At 42.9% G+C, this 24,226-nt stretch overlaps 1 protein-coding gene across 5 annotated transcripts in view; it reads left to right on the plus strand.

Annotated features, from left to right (window-relative positions):
• The window catches only part of EML4 (EMAP like 4), a 317,947-nt gene that overhangs the window by 105,429 nt on the left and 188,292 nt on the right, over positions 1-24,226 (plus strand). The gene's annotated exons all lie outside the window — the stretch shown is intronic.

Consider the following 24,226-nt stretch of genomic DNA (forward strand, 5'->3'; position numbering starts at 1 on the left):
GTTTTCTGTTTACCTGTTATAATACAAAGGATATTTTTTTTTTTTTATATCGTTGCCGAATTAATCTTTTGCAGTGGCCTAATGTAAAATTGACCTGTTGTTGCTGAGATGTGACGGGGACTTGTCATGAAAGGAATATCGGTTGCCATTACTGAACTCCTGAAAAGGCGAATTGCCTGGCTGTGTCTAGGTTTAGTACCCCCGGAGATCCAGCACAGACATGCCAACTAGGTTGAGTCAAAGCTGCTGTTCTGCTAACTTCCAGGAAAGTCATTCAAATTTCTGAAACAAGATCGCCAGCGAGACTTCAAGCAGCTTATATTTTCAGGACCGCTCAGCATGGCAGCCCCATATTTCCCTCCAGACAAGTTTATTTTTATTTTTATTTTTTTAAGAGTGTTGAATTGAACTTTATACCTGAGTACTGAAGGAAATTGTAGAGCGATCACAAATCCTGAAAAAGGCGTAAAGTTTAATCGTTTTTCTTATCTTTAAATCAATGATGTGGTTTGTTACTTTAGATTTTTATTCCATATGTCGGGGGGGGTGTTATTGTGCAATGAAGTTCAGATCCGTCTGGTGGCTGTTGTATTACTGGTAGGATATCTTCTAAAAACAAACTCCTTTACAGTTTGCAGTGGTGGCCATATATGCTGAGGTTTTATTGCACAAAGCTGACGTAAAGTGCGGCAATTTCTTTACGATTAGCCTTCATGAAGTTGCATTGGTAAACCCGTGTTGCTTTAGATTAGATTGGTCCAGCCTAGGGGCCAGCAGATCATTTCAAACAGCAATCAAAAATGTTCTTCCACTGTCAAGAGCACATTGGACATTAAAATGGGAGCCAACTGAAGTAAAGTACATAGGGGACGATTTACTAAAACTGGTGAGTACAAAATCTGATGCAGCTGTGCATGGGAGCCAATCAGTTTCTAAATTCAGCTTGTTCAATTAAGCTTTGGTAATGAAACCTGGAAGTTGATTGGCTACTATGCACAACAGGTTTTGCACTTTCTCTCATTAAAATGTTGGGAGCCAACTGAAGTAAAGTACATAGGGGATGATTTACTAAAACTGGCGAGTACAAAATCTGGTGCAGCTGGGCATGGTAGCCAATCGGTTTCTAAATTCAGCTAATTCAATTAAGCTTTGGAAATGAAACCTGGAAGTTGATTGGCTGCTATGCACAACAGATTTTGCACACTCTCTCATTAAAATGTTGGGAGCCAACTGAAGTGAAGTACATAGGGGTTGATTTACTAAAACTGGAGAGTGCAAAATCTGGTGTAGCTGTGTATGGGAGCCAATCGGTTTCTAAATTCAGCTTGTTCAATTAAACTTTGGAAATGAAACCCGGGAGTCGATTGGCTGCTATGCACAACAGATTTTGCACTTTCTCTCATTAAAATGTTGGGAGCCAACTGAAGTGAAGTACACAGGGGTTGATTTACTAAAACTGGAGAGTGCAAAATCTGGTGTAGCTGTGTATGGGAGCCAATCGGTTTCTAAATTCAGCTTGTTCAATTAAACTTTGGAAATGAAACCCGGGAGTCGATTGGCTGCTATGCACAACAGATTTTGCACTTTCTCTCATTAAAATGTTGGGAGCCAACTGAAGTGAAGTACACAGGGGTTGATTTACTAAAACTGGAGAGTGCAAAATCTGATGCAGCTGTGCATGGTAGCCAATCAGCTTGTTCAATTAAGCTTTGGAACTAAAACCTGGAAGCTGATTGGCTACTATGCACAGCAGAGTTTGTACTCTCCAGTTTTAGTAACTCAACCCCATTGTCTAATTGCCTCTCTGGGTGTGCTCAGTCGTGATTTCATTACATGTGTTTTGTAAGGATGGTGAGCCTATTGTATTGTTTACCGAATAGCAGCTCGAATGTGTGTTCAGAATGATGCAATGGAACAAGGTGTATAATTAGCCGTATGAAAGGCTGGCTATAGACTGTAGAGGGTAGTTAAATGTGTGTGTTCAATCCATTCGCCTCGAAACTTTAAAAAAAAAAAAAAAAAATCATAAAGTATAACTAAAGGCAATTTTTTCGATACAGTAGAGAGGGATTAGAACACTTTGTCAGTTTATTTTTTTTTGCTGTCTGTCCCACATTAGGGAGATTCCCCCCCCTCTCTCTATGTCCTGTTTACCATTATCATTGAAAGTAAAAGAAAATCCCAAATTTTGGGATGTTTGAAAAAGTGTTAGGGGAAATCCTCCAATGGGGACACTAGTTCTGGTGATCCCAGGGGATTCCCTTAATTTGCAGGGATTTCCTCACTTCTGGATTGGCTATAGGACAGGAAGTGAAGGGAAATCTCCCCAATGGGACACACAGATGGTGGAAAAAAAAATCTGAGGGGTTATAACCCTTTCTTACTCTATCAAAAATGGGAAAAGGTTTTCCTATAGTTCTGTTTTAAAGGATAGTTCACCTTTCTAAAAAAAAAAAAAAAAAAATGCACATCTTTTTGAAAGTAAAAAAAAAAATTTTTTTTCTACCGTGGAGCCTGTAAAGCATTACACCCATGATCAGCAGATCATCGGTACCATGCAGGACTGCTGCAGATGTCTGTGAAACTGTTTGCTACAGGTAGGAAGAGACCATGAACTATCACAGTGCTCAACCGTACCATGGCAGTTCATTGAGAACTAAAAGCCGTGGGCGGTAAAGTCTGTTGGGACTTGTAGTTTTCCACTTCTTCACAGAACACTGGATGGATGATGTAGACGGGTGGATGGGGTCCCACACAGCTGCATTTCTTTAGATTGTGGCATCAAGGGGGGGAGAAGATGCCACACTCACTGTTACATCCCGAATACGGGTATAACATGTTACAAGAGATGAACTTAACCTTTTAAAGCACTGAGTTTGTGAGTGGAGTAAAAAGACTTCATATGTACTGCGTTTACTGGTACCAAGGGAGGTCCACTGATCCTTTCCAGCTCTCTATATATCTAGAGGTCATATAAACATCAAAAATTAAAACAGAACAGAGCACACTGGATTGTGCTGACAAAAACACATTTTAATTAATATTATACAGGGTTTGTATAGCGCCAACAATTTGCGCAGCGCTTTGCAACATGAGGGAAGACAGTACAGTTACAATACAGTAATGAAAGAAAATGATACATTTGCACTTACAATAAAGTGACTTATTCAAACCGGATCACCACGTAAAACTCCAATCAATCACTGGGCATCATCAACAGATACTGAGAACGCTTTTCATAGGTAGCCAATGGCTATAATAAGTGCCGTGTAAACTGTTGGCACTATATTTTTTATTTATTTCAGGTACTTATATAGCGCCGTCAATTTACGCAGCACTTTACACATATATATTGTACATTAACATCAGTCCCTAACCCTCAAGGGGTGTACAATCTAAGGTCCCTAACTTACATTTATATACAAGGGCCAATTTAGACAGGATCCAATTAACCTACCAGCATGTCTTTGGAGTGTGGAAGGAAACCGGAGTACCCGGAGGAAACCCACGCAGGCACAGGGAGAACATGCAAACTCCAGGCAGGAGGTAGCATGGCTGGGATTTGAACCAACGACCCTAGTACTGCCAGGCTGAAGTGTATAGTAAAATATATATAGATATAGATATAGATATAGATATGTGTGTATATAAATCCTGTATTATAATAACAGAAATGCAAACTGGGATGGTCACTGTAGGAATCATGGAAGGGAAACGTACAAAGGCCCCAAAAGTGTGGTAGAGGGGACTGAGCTTGTATCCTGGAAGTAGAGGAGTACCTACCTCTATTAACATATTTCAGGGCCCCATGCCCCTTCGTCGTTCTTCAACGGAGTGCTAAAGCAGGTGGAGCAAGAAAGAGATCTTGTGCAAGCTATCTGTAGATATTGGAATATGTTTTCTAACCTGTTCTGTTGCTTTTTGCTTCTGCTGGTAGCTGATTGGGGGTCTCCATAGGCTTCCAAAAAAAAAATGGCTGCATTGGCAGTCGTCGTGTGCGGTGTGTGTTTTCATACACGTGTGACATGCTTTCATGTTAGTAAAAAAGTACAAAAAAAAAAAAATTGTTGAAGCTAACCTATTTTGGACTCCTACTACCTCCATGGGCCCCATTATGGCTCTCCAACACCATTATTTTTTTTTTTTTTGCATATAATATTCTGATAAGGGAAGATCAGCTCACTGACGATCATCCTTATTAGTCTCCAAATAAAGATTGGCGAGCAGGAAACAGAGCAGATCTCTATTACCAGATGTCGGATGACAGTAATCCCAAAATGTTTTTTGTTTGCTAGCAGTCGCATGGCCAATGGCCTAGCAAAGGTCACATTAGAGAAGGCATTGCAATGAGTTTTAAATCGCTAAAAAAAGTGTTTTTTTTATTAGCAACTTTGTGACAGGTTTCATTTTTTTGTGTCAGTCCTACTTTCAGAGTTTTTTTATATCAGAGTGCTCACTGTGGCCTTAGTTGGGAGTGATCCAGGATGTGTGGTAGGCCTCAGCCGGTATCAGTAGTCACAGATTAGTCATTATCGGTTTGATGCACTTCTGCCTTTTATTAGATGGAGTTCACTCATACACCTTTTTCAGCTCTTTAAAATGTGTGTGTGTATGTATATAGAGATATGTATGTGTGTATAATATAAATATATATATGTGTGTGTGTATATGTGTATATGTGTGTATATATATAATATATATATATATCTATAGATAGATAGATAGATCTATATTTTTTTTTCATAAGTAGTTTTTGCGGCCGAATTTAGTTGGTGTTACATTTGCTGAGCTCTGCATATTAAAATTGTTATGGATTATATTATGGACAATAAATTCATGGGATTTTGTGCCCTTTAAATGTTGAAATTCCTCCATTGATAGGTTTCCTGTTGGTGGTTGGGAATGTTCGAAAACTCATTTCTTTGTAGATTTGATCGCCTTCCAATATCCTGTTTTTCTATTTTTTTCCCTCCATCTAGCACAGTTTCTAGATCAGTAATGCTGTTAAGCCTCCATACTCATTATCGCATTCCCAAAGGCTCATTCTCAGAAAGGGCTCCTGCACACAGATGTATACAGAGACATATGGTCATACAGGGTAAAATGCGCCATATTTGTGCACCTGGAAGTCACAGCTGCTGTGCAAATCTGCCCCTTGACATGCTTTACAGAATACACAATACACATGTAAAAGCTGGTACTTTCGTTAAGGCCTGGTTCATACCTATGCATTTTTTTAGTGCGTTTTGCAATAATGCATTACAGCCCATTTAACATGGTTTCCTATAGGGCACGTTTACATTTATGCATTTTCAGCTGCTGTATTTTTTAAAAGGGTCAGGGATTTTTCCCAGCAGCAGATTGTGTTTTTGGTGCAATAGACGTCAATGGAACTGCACCAGAAACGCAAATATTGCATTTTTGATGCGTTATCTTCCCCTTCCCAATAGGAAAGTATTGAGTGCGACTTTGCTGTGTCTTTATATCTCTGGCACTCAAATTGCATCAAAGTAGTGCAGGAACATTTTCCAAGTCACTGCGACTTTGAAAAGGTTCCTGCACTACTTTGATGTGACTTTGAGTGACAGTGTGTAAAGTCCAATCAAAGTCGCACTCAATACTTTCCTATTGGCAACAAAACCCCCAACAAAATGCATGTTAACCCCCCTGGCGGTATTCCCGAGTGTAGCTCGGAGTAAGTTTCAGCACCACAAGCGGTAACCCCGAGCTACACTCGGGCTTACCATGTGGCGCTGCTCCAGGATCTCCTCTTGACTTACCTTGTCCTGCGCTCCCGCGATGTCCCTCCTGCAGTGTCCCCTGTAATGTCCTCCAGCGGATGCCGGCATCTGTCATCTGGGTTCCGTTCCCTGCGACGTCAGGACGTACGGGGGACGGAACTGGCGGGAAATTTGAAAGTTGCAAAAGTGAAGTTCACTAAAATCTCATAGTATAACATTACTGTACCAAACCATTTCACATACATTTTGTCCCGAGTGCTTTGTCCTGCGCCCTGCCTGCATTTTTACTGTTCTATCTGCCTGGAAACTGAGAAACGTCTATGGCGTCCAAAAAGCGTCCCTTTTAGGTCAAAAGCGGTTTTAGACCGGCTAGAGAACAGCAATAGTAAATCAGAACCACTTGCAGAATTGAGTGATAATGATTCGTGGGGGAAATTCGTCATCAGACACTGAAAACGATTCTGCGACTTTGCTCAGCGATGTGCGAACTTGGCGCTATATTTCAAATTTCAGTGTTTTTGGTTTGATTATATTATTGAAATAAATTTATTATTACATTATTATTTTTCATGATTATTTATTATATTATAATTTATGATTTTGTGTTTCAAATTTTATCATATCCGGGATGTTTACTAGACTCTTGTTCGGACAGATTTCAGTGAGTTATTCCTAAAAATTACAGCGTACAATAAAAAAAAAATACATATTTCCATGCAAAAAATTTTACCGCTTTGAGCACAGAAATATGGACATAATCAGACCGCTAGGGAGGCTATGAAAACACAAAATGCGCCAGAAAATGTATCAATCGCAACACGCATAGGTGTGAACGAGGCCTTTCCCATGCCTAGATGTATTTTCTGAGCTCAGAGAAATAGATTGGTGTGTAATCACAAGCACTGGTGTTCATGTGCATTTAGCCTCATATAGCATATTCTGTATTACATGTTTATGGGAAGAAGTACGCAGCAGTTGTGACTCGCAGACGCCACAAATACAGACCCTATACATATGCTTCTATGTAAGAGCCTTACAAGTACAGTATATAGGAACTTGCTTCGTGGTAAGACCTTGTTATATGCATCTCGCTGTGCTGCATTTTTGAAGAATCCAGTGACTTGAATCTCACAGCAACACACTAAGGCTCCATGCACATGGAGTGTTTTAATAACACCGTTCGCTTTAGTTGTGTAAAGTCAGGATAAAAAGTCAAGTTTTTCAGCATTTTTACATTGGCGTTTAGCTGCGTTTTTCTGCATTTTTGCTTTTTTAGCGTTTTTTTTTTACACCCAAGAAAAGTATTTTTGCAAAAAAAAAAAAGTTTTTAAAGCTAACAAATGCCTCTAGAAACCCCCAAGCTCTGGGTTGTCTTTCCAGCCAAAAAAATGCCTCGGCCAAAAAATGCTGATTACAGCCTATGTGTGCATGGACACATAGGATAACATGCTGGGGGGGGGGGGGGGTTACTGGCTGTAGAAATAAAGGCCAAAAACAGCTGCAGTAAAAACGTCCATTGTGCATGAGAACTATAAATGCAGCACGAGTTTATTTGCTGAAAGCGGATCCTATAGAAAATGATTTGTTTGTCCCTACATCCTGCCTACACAAAATACATGACACCGCAGGCAATGGAAGCAAGTGCTAAATAGCAGACTAATGGAAGTTTTCACTCTCTAATCTGCCTGAAGCCAGGCAATGTTTACATCCTCCAGTGCACTGTCATCGCTGCACAGGCTCTGGGCTGATCCGTACAGAATAATCGTCTTTTCCTACAAATGGGCTGAGCTAGGGTTGGAGATGGCCATTGCCATTACATTCTTTGTATAGGCCTGACATTGCTTATGGAGGAAGCTGGAGGATTTAAACTGTCCCCATCCCTGGGTAGGCTGGATGGGGGTGGTAGGCTTATGCCCCCTCCACACGATAAGAAAATCGTATGAAAAATTTAGCGGAACCATGGCTCGAACGATTCTCTTCGTTGATGAGCAGGATGTTTTTAACCGCTAACGATATCATGAAGGAAAAAATCCGGTTGAACAACAGTGAAAAATGTTGTCGTTTTGCATACAAAAGATCAATTTTCTATACGGTGGTATGACGGTCGTACGAAAAAAATCTATCAAGCGCTATCACGCATGAGCGGAAATAGAAATAAACGATATTATACTCATTGCTGGGAATTGTGTATATCGCTTGTTCTGGCAGGAAGGGTGTGGCTACAAGGTCACATGCACACCGCATCACTTCCACTTGTACAGAAGACGTCAACACTATGTATTGCCCGACAAACAATTTTTTTAGATTGGTTAACTTCCCCGGAGGTATTCCCAAGTGTAGCTCGGGGTAAAGATTCAGTACCACAAGCGGTAACCCTGAGCTACACTCGGGCTTTCCATGGGGTGCTGCTCCGGGATCTGTTCTTCTGCTACCTTGTCCTTCAATCCCACGATGTCCCTCCTGCAGTGTCCCCCGTAATCTCCTCCGGCAGATGCCATCTGTCATCTGGATTCCGTTCTCTGCGACGTCGGGACATACGGGGGACGGAACTGGCGGGAAATTTGAAAATGACAAAAAGTGACATTCTCTAAATTCACTAAAATCACATAGTAAAACATTACTGTATCAAACCATTTCACATACATTTTGTCCCGAGTGCTTTGTCCTGCGCCCTGCCTGCATTTTTACTGTTCTATCTGCCTGGAAACTGAGAAACGTCCATGGCGTCCAAAAAGTGTCCCTTTTATGTCAAAAGCGGTTTTAGATCAGCTAGAGAACAGCGATAGTAAATCAGAACCACTTGCAGAATTGAGTGATAATGATTCGTGGGGAAATTCATCATCAGACACTGAAAACGATTTTGCGACTTTGCTCAGTGATGTACAAACTTGGCGCTATATTTCAGATTTCAGTGTTTTTGGTTTGATTATATTATTGAATTAAATTTATTATTATATTATAATTTTTTTTGATTATTTATTAAATTATAATTTATGATTTCATGTTTCAAATTTTATCATACCCGGGATGTTTACTAGACTCTTGTTCGGACAGATTTCAGTGAGTTATTCCTAAAAATTACAGGCCTACAATAAAAAAATTTACTTCTTTCCATGCAAAAAAATGTACCGCTTTGAGCACAGAAATATGGACATATTTAGACCGCTAGGGAGGTTAATGTGGGCCAGGATTTTGACCAACGAACGAACGCCTCTCAGTCGTCGGATGACCGAACGATCGATTTTCTAATCGTGTATTCCCACCTTAAGTCTACATCTATGAATTACCCTATAGAGTTATGAGGGCTATTGCAAAATGGGGTTTGTGTTTAAAAGTGTACTTTCCCTTCAAGGTATACTTTAAATTACTACTAGTTTTAGGAAAAAAAAAAGAAACCGGTTACACCTGCAACTTCCTCTAAAAACAAAGTTTATGGTATTCTGATTCCATCATCCAAACATGCAGAGATTTGTATTTTTGTTACCGTGTATGGCCATCCTTGTATAGCATGCAATAGTAATTCTAAATCTACAGAAGAAAAAAAAGAAAGGTTTGCTTTAGCGATACTTAAGGAGCAGCCGATATCATATTCCATATGAGCTGTACTGTAGTGAAAGGTGGAATGCCCTGAGAGTTGACGAGGTCATTTTTAAGTGTTCTGGTATTGAATTAGGTCCGTTCCTCTTAAATGTAATTTTACAACAGAGATATTCTGTGCACAAGGCATAATGTGTCTGTATTCCATCATTCTCCTTGTTTTTAAGTCAACCTTTTGCTTTGCCCTACATGGATAAAACAAAGTCCAATCCTGGTGTATAGTGCTCCCAGGATGCACAGGTGCAGCATTTAGCCCCTCTGACTGCAGCCTGTCGGGCTGAATTACGTTGCAGCTGGACAGAGCCAAACCCTGTACTGATTTGTACTTGTGATTAGGACCCTATGCAGATATACGTCTCAGAATGCATACAACTAAACGTGGGTACCAGTCAGCCAGCTGCAGTGTATTTCAGCCTGCCATAGACTTTGACAGGCTACAGTCAGTGGGGCTAAACACTATACCCTATCTCCTGGGTGCACTTGCTTACGTTAAATTGATATTACACTCTGCCCAAAAAGATGGAAACCATAGGCCCCCTGCAGTGTTATGCCTAAATGGTTAGCACTTCCACCTGGCAGTACTAGGGTCGTTGGTTCGAATCCCAACCACGGCACCACCTGCCTGGAGTTTGCATGTTCTCCTTGTGCCTGCGTGGGTTTCCTCCGGGTACTCCGGTTTCCTCTCACACCCCAAAGACATGCTGGTAGGTGAATTGGATCCTGTCTAAATTGTCCCTAGTATGTGTATGTATGAATGTGAGTTAGGGACCTTAGATTGTACGCCCCTTGAGGGTTAGGGACTGATGTGAATGTACAATATATATGTACAGTGCAGCGTAAATTGACAGAGCTATATAAGTACCTGAAATAAATAAATAATAAGTCAAGTGTGAGCGAGCCCTTAAAGTGTTCACCTTTTACTAGAAACCTGCCTGTGCAGATAAGGGATGTCTGTGGATAACAGACTTTGTGTCTCTGACTGACTAAGGCAGGCCATAGATGGGCCGTTTATCGTCCGAATTTTTGGCCGATAAATGAAAAATCGGTCGGCCCCGTTGCCGATGCTGCCACCCATGTCCACGAAAAACGGCCGTTTTTCATGGATTTTCCAGGTTAATTGGCTCCTGTCTAAATTGGCCCTAATATGTGTATGTATGAATGTGAGTTAGGGACCTTAGATTGTACACCCCTTGAGGGTTAGGGACTGATGTGAATGTACAATATATATATGTAAAAGTGCTGCGTAAATTGACGGCGCTATAGAAGTAACTGAAATAAATAATAAATAAATAAAATAATGTGCTCATATGTACCGCGCTGGTATTTAACTTAAATTTCACCTTTAGTAATATGTCACACCCATATTCATGGTGCAACAAATGCAGCAGCCTCGCTACCCCCCCATTTCCCCGTGACAACAGGCGAGGGATCTTCTTCCTCTGCCTACTGTCACAATTTAAAAAAAAAAAAAATCACACACGTCATTCATTCTGTAAGTGGGAGCTGTTAGGAGTTTCTACTGGAGCCTGACATTGCATCCTTGATCTTCTGATTTATTTATTTTTTTTTAATTTGTGACCGCGAGGAGAGATTCCCCAGCTTGCTGTCACAATGGGGCATTGGGGCTGGGGGGCTGCTGCAATAGGAACATGTTACACCTTGAATACAGGTATAACGTAACTGGTTACAAAAGCTGAACTTCTCCTTTAAGTTAACGTGTTGCTTTGCAAATCGAATTGTTTGCTTTGGGTAATTAGATCTCAATGTGAAGTTAAGATTGCTACTTTTTCTGGGAAAAAAATGCTGGCGGCAGTGTCTTTCCTATTAATAACACTGGCAATAATTCCTATTTTTGCTGGCCAGGTGGCAACACTGTGTAGAGTTCAGTCCGCATACTCCGGGTATCTTTACTCTCATTTATAGACTGTTCTGTGTTTCTTTTTTTTTTTTTTTTTTTCCTTTTCACTAAATTGATAGCTGTGTCCTATGAATTTCTCTGTGGGGCCCGTAGATAGGTTCCATATCTTTATAACACGACGCAAAATCAATTTCACATTTGTACCTCCATTTGTATTGATTGTCCTGCTGTCTGAGCGCATTGGCTGTGGCGGTTTATTTTCGTCACGTTAGTCTGTCACGCAAGATGGTAAAACATTCTGGTTTTCGGAGTTCATAATTTGTATTCTCGGGTTACTGCTATGTATCCCCGGGGGAACCTGCGTCCTTTTTCAAGCAAAGTAGGCCAGTCATAGATCTTCATAATGCATGAGCGGTGTGAATTCTGCTAACAGGAAAAGCAAACAAGACTGTATTCTGGGACTGCTGGGACTATTGGCTGGGACAGAATAGATTTCTACACAGTAGCCATTAGTAGAGCCCTCCACACCTGTGCTATTAAATGACAAAAGAAAAATCATTCACTGAACATCGAAAGTGTCATTTTAAACAGGAACTTTTGTTTTATTTCATTCTTTCTCTTTATTTACTGGGTAGACACATGACTTTGGTCCCTGTCTCTGGCCTGTTACATACTTAGGATGCCCATACATATTGGAGGGTGATAGATGAACACACAGGGTCTGACTGCCCTATGGCACCCCTATTGTGCGATTTTACTTTATTTTTTTTCTTCAATTTTTTAAATACAACAAAATACTTAGTATGCTCACATGACTTATCAATCTGTACAACCGTAAAATCAGCCTATATATGCAGTAAAGCATACTGGTTTTACTCACTGTGGAACCTAAGGGGTTTATCCTATGCATTGTGTGTAAAAAAGATGTTTGATCCTGTCTTCTCTGATTCTCCCCTTCTACTGTCTGCAAACCATCTCCTGATAGAACAGAGCCTTGGGGGCAAGCTGCACGTGCTCAGTTTGGTGTGTATTGCTAGAGTTTTTTTTTTTTTTCTTCTTCTTTCGTGGGAGAGTGCATCTGATCAGGACAGGGCCCATTAGCACTGTCCAGAGGTCAGGGGTCCTGCATCTTCCTACAGGAGAATGAAAACTCTCCTCCAGGCTTTAACCATTGTTCTGTTGGACACTGATAGAAGTCACAAGACTGCTCTAACTGCTGATGAGAAAAGGCATTTGGCAGTTTATATTTACTAAAATAATTACATTTCCATGTACTGTGGGAGACCAGATATAGTGAATGCAGGGTCCTGGGTTTAGGAACACTAAGAACAGATTGGACACCCAGATACAAATAAAAGAAGAAAAAGGGTTCCTGAATATTTACAGGATATGTTTAGATTAACTTTTTAAAAGTATGATGATATACCCCAAAGTTGTAAAAGCTGAAGACTTGGTGAGCTGTAAAAATCTAGCCTAATTCTTATTTGAAAGATGATAGAAAAGTAGATAAAGCAGTTTGAAGGGGCTGGAAATGTTCCACCAACCTTGCACCTCAATTCACACGTGATTCTGCGAGGTGTGATTTCAGCATCGAATCGCACCAAAGAAGTACAGGCACCTTCTTTTTTTTTTTTTTTTTTTTCCTTTTACTGGAACCAGATTACATGATGCTTTTTTACCATGCGATCCGGTTCAGACAAACGCACTTAATTTTTTTTGTTTTAATGCAAACTATCTAAATTTGCAGGTTTAAAAAATGTGCATGTTTTGGATTGGCGTTTGGCATACTCAAAATGCAAGGTCCACTTAACTTTTACATTCCCCGTTGTAAAAATGACCCAGAGTCCAAATTAAAGTTTGGCTTAAAAAGAGAGCAATTGACCCCACCAATGCCCACCCATCACATGGTGCCACGCCTTGGTGCAGTTATTGCAGAGGGTACTAGCTATTTGGTGCTCCTTCATGATTTATAATTCCGACCTTTTAGGGTCAATTCAGACAGCTGCAAAACGCAGATCAACGGAAGGACATCTAGAAAACAATCATTTCCAATGTGTCCTATTCACACCATAACACTGCGCTGACCTGCGTTGTGCTAATATGCAACATGTATCCATTTTTAGCCCAACGCAATGGATGTAGGTGGATGTCAATGCAAAGCACAGGATATCCTGGAGATCTCTTGGAGAGGTTCAGTTTGGGGAAGTGGAGCGACGTCCAGTCTGATGTGTCGCTCAGTGGGTGTGTGATTCGGGCAGAGACTGGGGGGTTGAGAGGGGTTGGGCTCAGTTTCCTCCACCCCCCTCTGCCAATCCCTCCACTGGCTTCCGATTGCGCAACGGATCAAATTCAAAATCCTAACACTGACGTACAAAGCTGTCCACCATACTGCCCCGAACTACATCACTGACCTAATATCCAAGTACCACCCAGCACGCACACTCCGCTCTTCACAAGACCTCCTTCTCTCTAGTTCCCTGGTCTCCTCCTCCCATGCCCGCCTCCAGGACTTCTCCAGGGTGTCACCCATCCTCTGGAACTCCCTGCCCCAACCCATCAGATTATCACCTACTCTCCTCTCCTTTAGGCGCACCCTGAAAACCCATCTCTTCAGGGAAGCCTACCCCACCTCCTGCTAACTTGCCGACCTCCTCCACTCTTCCTACCACTCCATCCCCCACAACTATCTCCTCCTGTGCCACCACCCCCTCCCTCCTAGATTGTAAGCTCGAAAGAGCAGGGCCCTCGATCCCCTCATGTTTTGCATTGTATTGGTATTGTTCTGTCACATGTTCTGTCCCACTTTGTAATGTACAGCGCTGAGCGAACTATTGGCGCTTTATAAATACTGTAGAATAATAATAATCTCCTAGATTGTAAGCTCCAAGGATCAGGGCCCTCCTATCCCTCTTGTATTGAACTGTATTGTTGCTGTATTGTCTCCCGTTATATTGTAAAGCGCTGAGCAAACTGTTGGCGCTATATAAATCCTGTATAATAATAATAATATCCTGTGAAAATAGGGAGTTCTACAAAGAGCCAGGCGCTGTGAAATGTGTAGTAATATAAACACCCCGATGTGAGGTGTAGCTTTTATTGAAGGATGGTGCATATAAAATGAAAAGTAAAAAGCACAAGCCTGTGGCTTTAAAAAAGTCTGGTCCCAGATGGACGGCCCGTCCACTCAGAGGGGTGCTTTTGAGGAGAGGAACGCCTGTCAAGCATGGACCACGTGATCGCGGCGTCCCGGGTGACGTCACCGCGATGTCCGGGAGACGGAGGGGAGGAACCCACACCATAGCTGCAGCTTGGAAGTGAAGGCCGGTTATCAGGACATGTTTTGCGCACATGCGCTTTCTCAAGGCCCTGGATTCACTCATGTGACTTACTATGGCTGCAGTGGTATTTCATCATTTATAACCGTTTTTAATTTTCTCCCTTGGTGTGCCCTTTGCGCTTATGGATACAGTGTTTATCCTGTGAAAATGCAGTACACTTTAACGCACACTAAAATGCATGTCAAAATGTCTGTCAACAGATGTCAGTGCACGACTGAAATGGACAGAAATGTACATCCATTTTCTATACATTTTGGCGCAAGTCCGTGTGAATTGGTCCTCATCCTTGGAAAAAGGATCAGTACTTTTATATTCCTGTCCATTAGTAAGGGACCGCTTTATTACGGGACTGCCTTTTACCCAGGAAAATACACTTGGCGTAATCTGGATAAGAGGAAATGGCACAATCTCTTCATAAAGAAATACATCCAATATATCAACTTTGTATGGTGTTATGGCAGACCAATAGGAAATGATGTCCTGAGAAGTCTCCTTTTACTGACCTATATTGGACCCTGCACCCAGGGGCGGATTGACCACGTCATGGGGCCCCCGGGCAATAGGGGATCATGGGGCCCCTGTGTCCTTGCCCAAACTCAAAAAAGCCTATGAAAAAGGTACCAGGGGCATCTCATGGGGCCCCTTACTGACCCCGGGCCCTTGGGCAGTGCCCGAGTTTCCAAATGGTCAGTCCGCCCCTGCCCGCACCAAATCCTTCCAGCGAGTTCTGGAAAGACGGCTGTGTCTTCAGTTTATTACAGGGCAGCATTGATCCTGCATACAGTCTATTCTCAATGTAGTACAATCTGAGGTCATTGCTGTGTGACCAGTAACCCGGTCAGCCTGCTGGCACCGGTTCTGAGATCAGGGAGGATCCATCAGTGTTTTTGTTGGAGAGAATGTCAGCTAGAAGGCTCAGGCAAGTGTCAGCAGCCAGGAAATGTGGTGCACAATGAAACTTCACACAAGATAGAGCCAAAGCACAGAAATATTGTAGGTATCCGGAGAAGGGCTGCTGGGACGCAGCGTCTGAGAAGGGAGACTAGTAACGAGACAAGTAGAAGAAGGGGTTGTAGAAAGACCATCTGGCCGCGGAATGTGGAGGAGTGGTCCTAGATTTAAGCAGGCGATGATGGCGGGGCTATTTAAAGATCATTCCAGGCAAGCTGTGCACTCGTCCACATTTTTTAAATTGGTTTAATAACTTCTTTACTAGAAGAATCGCATGTTCACTTTCTTTCAGGAATTTCTGATATCTCTGCTCCTTTTGTACAGTGTGGAAATAAGCTGGCCTAACTTTTATATGCCCCTGCACAACAGCGTTTATCAAGTCTGTAGCCTGCTGGCCAATTACTGCTCACCCATTGTCACCTTGGCGGACACCATCAGAATGATTGACACATAAAAGATTATTATTATACAGGCAGGGGCAGACTGGCAACTCATGGGGCCCCTGGGCAATAGGGGATCATGGGGCCCCTGTGTCCTTGCCCAAACTCAAAAAAGCCTATGAAAAAGGTACCAGTGGCATCTCATGGGGCCCCCTACTGACCCCAGGCCCTCAGGGAGCCCGAGTTTCCAAATGGTCAGTCCGCCCCTCTATACTCGATTGCTCAGCGCTTTACAATATAATGGGAGACAAAACAGCAACAATACAGTTCAATACAAGAGGGTTAGGAGGGCCCTGATCCTTGGAGCTTACAATCTAAAAGATGACTTTTTGTAAATGTTTTTTTGTTCTCAGTTGTATCTAGTGCATTGTTGTCTCATAGTTTCCAGAAAGAACCATTTACCGGTAAAAGTAACCCACCTTTTCCATTAGACTGGATTTCAGAGTAAAGTATCGCAAAGGTGGTCCTTCGAAAAAATAAACACACAAACAACGTTCAGTACTCCCTGCCATGCATTCATATTTCTCTATGCTTCATTCCTTTGAAAACCCTACAGGTACAGAAAATACCCATTGATCTGTCAAAAATCCAATAAGCTCCTGACTTCCTATTTTGGCTGACAACACCGCGCCCTGCCCAGTTTTCCCCTGCTGGACTACAGAACCCTCTGCTCCACAACACAAAAGGGAGTGTTCTGTAGTTCTGCAGGGGAGAACTCAGGCAGGGCTGACAATGCTGCTTGGGATTTTAGTACATAAGGTGCACTCTATTGTCAGTTCAAATGGTAATTTAGAAACTTAAAGTGATCCTAAACATGTTTAATTACAATCATCCCTTCTATTTATGTATAAAGATCATGCCGCTTTATTTGTTTAATATAAAAAAAATCATCTAAGCACCTTATTTACTAATTTCTGTTCCGAGGTCACATGATGTTTCCCAGGTCTTTCCTGTCCTCAGGGAAAGTTCTGAGGGAGGAAATTCTAGTACTCTGCTGATGTATGAATCTGTGTCTGCATAGTGTTGATTGGCGCTGTGATGGTCACATGACATAAAAAAGGCTTTCAGAATAGAAAATAAAAGTGTATGTAAACCCTCACCTTGTAAAATAACCTATACAGTTTAAAATAGAAATGAAAGGTAAAATTTGTGTGTGTGTGTGTGTGTATGAATACCTTTCTTTTTTTTTTTTTCCCCTTTTTTTAAATTAAATTTTTTTTTTTTTCTTTCTTACAAGTGATCAGATTACCTGCGTTTTCAGCTGGATAGAGAGGTGGGGATGGAGAAAGTGCAGTGCACTGGTCCTCCAAGGGTGTGAGTCAGGGCAAATTTGATCATTGGAGAACAGGCTGAGTTCCCAGCACAGCTAGAGAACTGATTGCACTGTGCTCTTATGCCCAGGGTGGTGAGTTTTTAATAGGAAAGCAGAGGGACTGGCAGGAACACCAGAGATATTTCACCCAATGACAGCAATACAAAGAACAGGATACTGTTTTATACAAGTACAAGGTACTGCAGGCACATTTCAGGAATATGAAATGTTGAATTTAAAATGAATAATTATTAGCAAAAAAAGTGCAGTTTGCAATGCAAACCCACTGCTCTGACATGTGCACTGCGGACGGTACTATTTTTCAGTGCACATCACAGCAATGTGCTGCAAGCAAAGCATTTTGCCATGTCTATGAATTTGGGCTGCTCTAGAGATAATTTGCAGCATAGCCCCAATGCATCCATTGTGAATGAGCCTTCCGGTTTCATTTTTTAGTGAACATATTCTGAATGTCTGCAAACATTGACTGACCAATCCATTCTTCACTCACCTTTAATATATTCTATCTTTGACTACTTTAGGACTGAATCTTGAGGAGGGGGAGTGGTCTGTTTTTAGGACCGGCTCACACCATGAATCGTACAGGACGTGATGTGCGTTCCTGTGCCATTCACATGCAAAGCAGGAGCGATTTCAGCCCATTCATTTGAACGTGCAGAAATTGCACCAGACTGCACCTAAAGTAGTGCATGTACTATTACCAGGGACGGACTGACCATTTGGAACTCAGGCACTGCCCGAGGTCAGTAGGGGGCCTCATGAGATGCCCCTGGTACCTTTTTCATAGGCTTTTTTGAGTTTGGGCAAGGACACAGGGGCCCCATGATCCCCTATTGCCCGGGGGCCCCATGAGTTGTCAGTCCGCCCCTGACTATTACTGTACCATGCAATCTGGTGCAGACAAATGTACTGTGTTTGCAATTTGCATCTGGGGTGTTGTGTTAACCCCGACAGCCGCTGCATGTTGTAAGTGCAGTCATTTTAGAATGCGGTGTGGGAAACGCACATGAAATTTGGGTTTCCCGGTCTGCGCCTTGGTGTGAACAGGCCCTTACGGAGGATGATGTTTAAGCCGGAGATCTTGATTGAAATCTTGCTGTTTTCTTTTTTTGTAATCTTGTCAAGTTGAATTCCACTTTATGCTTGAGGCCTCAGATATTGGAATGTAAGCCGTCTAGGTATGGGATTAGTATTGTGATGTACAACAGTATGCTTCAATAATCATTTTCACAGAGAGAGTTTGCTCTGAAATGTGCAATTTGTTTTAATCTATTTTATGCAGCTGAAATAGGCTGTTGTGAAAGTCTAACTGAACTTTCAGTTTGTCAGCTAAATACATTCCAGGTGCATAAAAAACAAACGGTGTGCCAAGTCTTCTTTAATTCTCTTTAGAAAGCAGCCAGAGTAGAAAGCCTGTTTTTTTCCAGCATGCTGTAACGAAGGTCCCTTGCTTTCTGGGTTGAAGCAGTAATCTCTCTGCAGAGGTCTGACAAAGGGGACAGTACTTACTACCAGTGTCCCTTGTGCTAATGACTGCTGCCAGGCCTGGTGCTTCCACTAGGCAAACTAGGCAGCCGTCTAGGGCGCACTGCCACCTAGGGGTGCCTGGGCGCAGCACAGGATGGCACTCTGTGTGGCTTATGGACCTCTTGCATGAATTCTTCATTTCTCTGAAGACTCCCTCTCTCCTCATACACAGGCAATGATGGTATCTTTACTCTGCACAATTGTCTCACAGCCTGTCCACACACATGATCATTTAGTGTATATGCATGTATATACATATATACATGGAGGTGACTATATGTACAGTTGTGGCCAAAATTATTCAACCCCCACTGAAATTGAGTGTTTTGGCCAGTTTGACATTGCTTTTGATCATTCAGTCATCTTGCTTACATTTACATTAAAGAGGCACTTGTAGGTCAGACAAATATAACATAACAGTTATAATGAAATAACCACAAATGTCTTTTCTGTGCTCACAGCATTATCAGTTTTATTCAACCCCCAAGTGACATTCAATCTTAGTACTTAGTACAGCATCCTTTTACAGTTATAACAGCTTTTAAACGTGAAGCATAGCTTGACACAAGTGTCTTGCAGCGATCTACGGGTATCTTCGCCCATTCTTCATGGGCAAAGGCCTCCAGTTCAGTCACATTCTTAGGCTTGCGCACTGCAACTGCTTTCTTTAAGTCCCACCAGAGGTTCTCAATCGGATTTAAGTCTGGTGACTGCGATGGCCACTCCAAAATGTTCCAGCCTTTCCTCTGCAACCATGCTCTAGTGGACTTGGAGGTATGCTTGGGATCATTGTCCTGTTGAAAGGTCCAACGTCTCCCAAGCCTCAGGTGTGTGACGGACTGCATCACGTTTCCATCCAATATCTCCTGGTACTGAAGAGAATTCATGGTACCTTGCACACGCTGAAGCTTCCCTGTACCTGCAGAAGCAAAACAGCCCCAAAGCATGATTGACCCTCCACCATGCTTCACAGTAGGCAAGGTGTTCTTTTCATCATAGGCCTTGTTCTTCCTCCTCCAAACATAGCGTTGATCCATGGGCCCAAACAGTTCTAATTTTGTTTCATCAGTCCACAGAACACTATCCCACAACTTTTGTGGTTTGTCCACATGGCTTTTGGCATACTGCAGTCGACTCTTCTTATTCTTTGGAGACAGCAAGGGGGTACGCCTGGGAGTTCTGGCACGGAGGCCTTCATTACGCAGTGTGCGTCTTATTGTCTGGGCTGAAACTTCTGTACCCACATCTGACAAATCTTTTCTCAGTTCCTCAGCAGTCACACGGGGACTTCTCTCCACTCTACGCTTCAGGTAGCGCACAGCAGTCGAAGTCAGCATCTTCTTTCTGCCACGACCAGGTAGCGTTTCAACAGTGCCCTTTGCCTTGAATTTGCGAATGATGCTTCCTAAGGTGTCTCTTGGTATGTTTAACATCTTTGCAATCTTCTTATAGCCATTGCCCTTCCTGTGAAGAGAAATCACCTCTTCTCTTGTCTTCCTGGACCATTCTCTTGCCTTCACCATGTTTGTAACCACACCAGTAAATGTCTAGAAGGAGCTGAGTATCACAGTCATTTTAAAGCTGCCTAATTGGTGCTTATTATGCTTGATTGCTGCTCGGTGACATCCACAGGTGTTTTCAATACCTGATGGAAAGCACCTGTATGAACCTCTGTTCTTCAGAGTGGTAGTCTTTAAGGGGTTGAATAATTGTGGCAATGAAGAAACCACATAAGAACCATTTACTACTGTATTACATAAACAATTGATGTCATTTTAGTTGCATTTGGGTAGTTACAACGTCCTTGTAGGATTTGATTCTGAATACAATTCCAAATGTACACTATAGTCCCTAAACCCCTTTACAGCATTGGGGGTTGAATAATTTTGGCCACAACTGTATATATATATATGTATGTATGTGTGTGTATATAATGTGTGTGTGTGTGTGTATGTATATATATATATATATATATATATATATATATATATATATATATATCAGTATTCATGTAGCAATGAAGTGTCAGCTCCCTCCTAGGATGGGAAGTGAAGACATTAGCCCAGAACCCCATGTGGTCAGCAGTCTCTGATCAGAGGACTGGTCAGTACATCTCTGGTGCACACTGGCGCACTCAATCCTCCAGCTGTAACAAGGAGCCTGTTAGTGATCAAATGGGGCGTGTCCAGTGCTGCCTCCATCTTCTTTTACACAGCTGGAGCCAATCAATAGGTGGGGGTGTGCTCTGGTTGCAGGGTAACCCTACCTGAGTAGGATAGGTGTGGTGTAGTGCTGGGCGGCCGCCTGTCCTCACCGAGAGCTACAGCCTGGACTCCGCATCCCGGCAGGAGCCATCAGAGGTGAGCTGAGCCTAGGAGGATGGCAGGTCATGGAGGTGACAGGAGGAGGAGGGGGGCTGACAGTGGTCGGGGTGAGGGGAACGGATGCTGGTTGATCGTATAGGATGTCGCCACATCGTGAAGGATTCTTTCAGCTGAGGGGAAGGATGGCAGAGGAAGTGGAAGAAAGGACAGAGGAAGATGCCGGGTGACTGGGGCCAGTGTAGCAGCTGAGCTGCTGCTCCTTCCAGTGTTCCTCTCGGACTCAGTCCAGCTGGTGGCTGCTGATCACTGTGGAGTTTTGTAACTTTTTTTTTTTTCCCCTGTCTGGTTAATAGTTGTTTTTTATTTGGCTAATATATATTTGTCCTTAATATTGGTGCTGGTGGCATCTTATGTCACTTATTTTTGCAAATTAAAAGAAATGTAGCAGTTTCATGTTGATTTAATATTTTCTATGGTGTTTTTTTTTTTTTTTTTTTTTGGGTGGGGGGGGGGGCGCAAGTAGCTGGTTTTGCCTAGGGTGCAAAATAGTCTCGTACTGGCCCTGGCTGCTGTATTAGTTGACCTCTGTATCCTTTAAATTTCTGCAGTCACATTTAATGTGTTCCCTTTTCCTGCTTTCCAGAGGCACTGATGATATAGCCAGAGCCCCCTTGGGAAGGCTACACTAGCAGTACCTTTCCTAGCTTAGACCAATTTAAGAATTCATATCTCATACCTGATGGACAGCTGGTGAAGCTGACAAGCTCTGTAGTAATCAGCGCTACTACAGTGATAGCCTTCTGAATTCTGTGCTGAGTGGCTTCCCCTTTGAGCAGAGGGCGGTCTTGCCACCATTCACAGAAAGACATTTTTTTTTTTTTGTCATGACATCACCACCCCTGCTGTCCACCTCATCCAATCAGAAAACACCCTGTATTAACAAAAAATACAGGGCTTTCTGTGAATGGTGGCAGTACTGAGCAAACAAATATAAAGGAAAAAATAATAAATAACCGTGAGAAAATAAATGTACAGCAGCACTCGGAAACACATAGATTCAGCCATATAATCCATCCATGTTCAAAAATTGTTGCACTATACTTTTAAATTGTTAAAACCTACATAACACCCTTAAGTGTATATAAGGCCAACATGTCCTCTATGATTTTGATCAAGTGATATGAAAGGGACGAAACATGTCGGGTGGAGCCTGTGCTGATGTTGTCATGCTTATGGACTGAGCAGTGGCTGAGTTAGTTTTGCTCATGTACTCTGCTCCTGCTTAGTGTGAGTACCTCTCTTTGTAGAAACTATTTTATATCATGGAGCTTGTTTGTTTTCTTTGATGTAATTGTAACACATGCTGAGTGGTGGTATTGGCTGAAGCTGAATTTCCTTGATCTCTGCTGGAGTGCAGTGTGGTTCCCAATCACTCTAAGGCATTTGCATTGTGTGTGAACTGACCTCTCAAGCTCTGAGGTCTCTTCATCTGGTAAGAGGCTGTCATTTTATATTTTGATGAAGGGATTTTGTAGAAGCTTTCACTAGATCACAATTATATTGGATATGTTGGACTTGTATACACATTTTTTTCACTTAGTGTTACTAAACCCTGGACGCTGCATTCACTATATCTGGTCTCCCCAGACCCTGCATTCACTATATCTGGTCTCCCTGGACCCTGCATTCACTATATCTGGTCTCCCCGGACCCTGCATTCACTATATCTGGTCTCCCCGGACCCTGCATTGACTATATCTGGTCTCCCTGGACCCTGCATTCACTATATCTGGTCTCCCCGGACCCTGCATTGACTATATCTGGTCTCCCCGGACCCTGCATTGACTATATCTGGTCTCCCCGGACCCTGCATTGACTATATCTGGTCTCCCCGGACCCTGCATTGACTATATCTGGTCTCCCCGGACCCTGCATTGACTATATCTGGTCTCCCCGGACCCTGCATTCACTATATCTGGTCTCCCCGGACCCTGCATTCACTATATCTGGTCTCCCCGGACCCTGCATTCACTATATCTGGTCTCCCCGGACCCTGCATTCACTATATCCGGTCTCCCCGGACTCTGCATTCACTATATCCGGTCTCCCCGGACCCTGCATTCACTATATCCGGTCTCCCCGGACCCTGCATTCACTATATCCGGTCTCCCCGGACCCTGCATTCACTATATCCGGTCTCCCCGGACCCTGCATTCACTATATCCGGTCTCCCCGGACCCTGCATTCACTATATCCGGTCTCCCCGGACCCTGCATTCACTATATCCGGTCTCCCCGGACCCTGCATTCACTATATCCGGTCTCCCCGGACCCTGCATTCACTATATCCGGTCTCCCCGGACCCTGCATTCACTATATCCGGTCTCCCCGGACCCTGCATTCACTATATCCGGTCTCCCCGGACCCTGCATTCACTATATCCGGTCTCCCCGGACCCTGCATTCACTATATCCGGTCTCCCCGGACCCTGCATTCACTATATCCGGTCTCCCCGGACCCTGCATTCACTATATCCGGTCTCCCCGGACCCTGCATTCACTATATCTGGTCTCCCCGGACCCTGCATTCACTATATCTGGTCTCCCCGGACCCTGCATTCACTATATCTGGTCTCCCCGGACCCTGCATTCACTATATCTGCTCTCCCCGGACCCTGCATTCACTATATCTGCTCTCCCCGGACCCTGCATTCACTATATCTGGTCTCCCTGGACCCTGCAATCATTATATCTGGTCTCCCAGGACCCCGCATTCACTATATCTGGTCTCCCCGGACCCTGCATACACTATATCTGGTCTTCCACAGTACACAGAACATGGAAATGTAATTAGCTTAGTAAATATAAATTGCTAAAAACTGTTTCTCGTCAGCAATATATAGCAGTCTTGTGACTTCTCTGAGTGTCTGGCTGAGCACTGGTTAATCTTGTAGGAGTTTTCATTCTCCTCTGACTGTCCTATAAGGCTGCATGACCCCTGACTTTCTCTTTGCACAGAGCTGATTGGCCCTGTGCTGATCACATGCATCTAACCAAAAAAAAACAAAACAAAAAAAAAAACCTCTCTAGCAGTACACACCAAACTGAGCATGTGCACA

The sequence above is a fragment of the Staurois parvus genome, unplaced genomic scaffold (assembly GCF_062004578.1).
Source record: "Staurois parvus isolate SC_StPar_1 unplaced genomic scaffold, SC_StPar_1.0 ptg000192l, whole genome shotgun sequence".
Lineage (NCBI taxonomy): Eukaryota > Metazoa > Chordata > Amphibia > Anura > Ranidae > Staurois > Staurois parvus.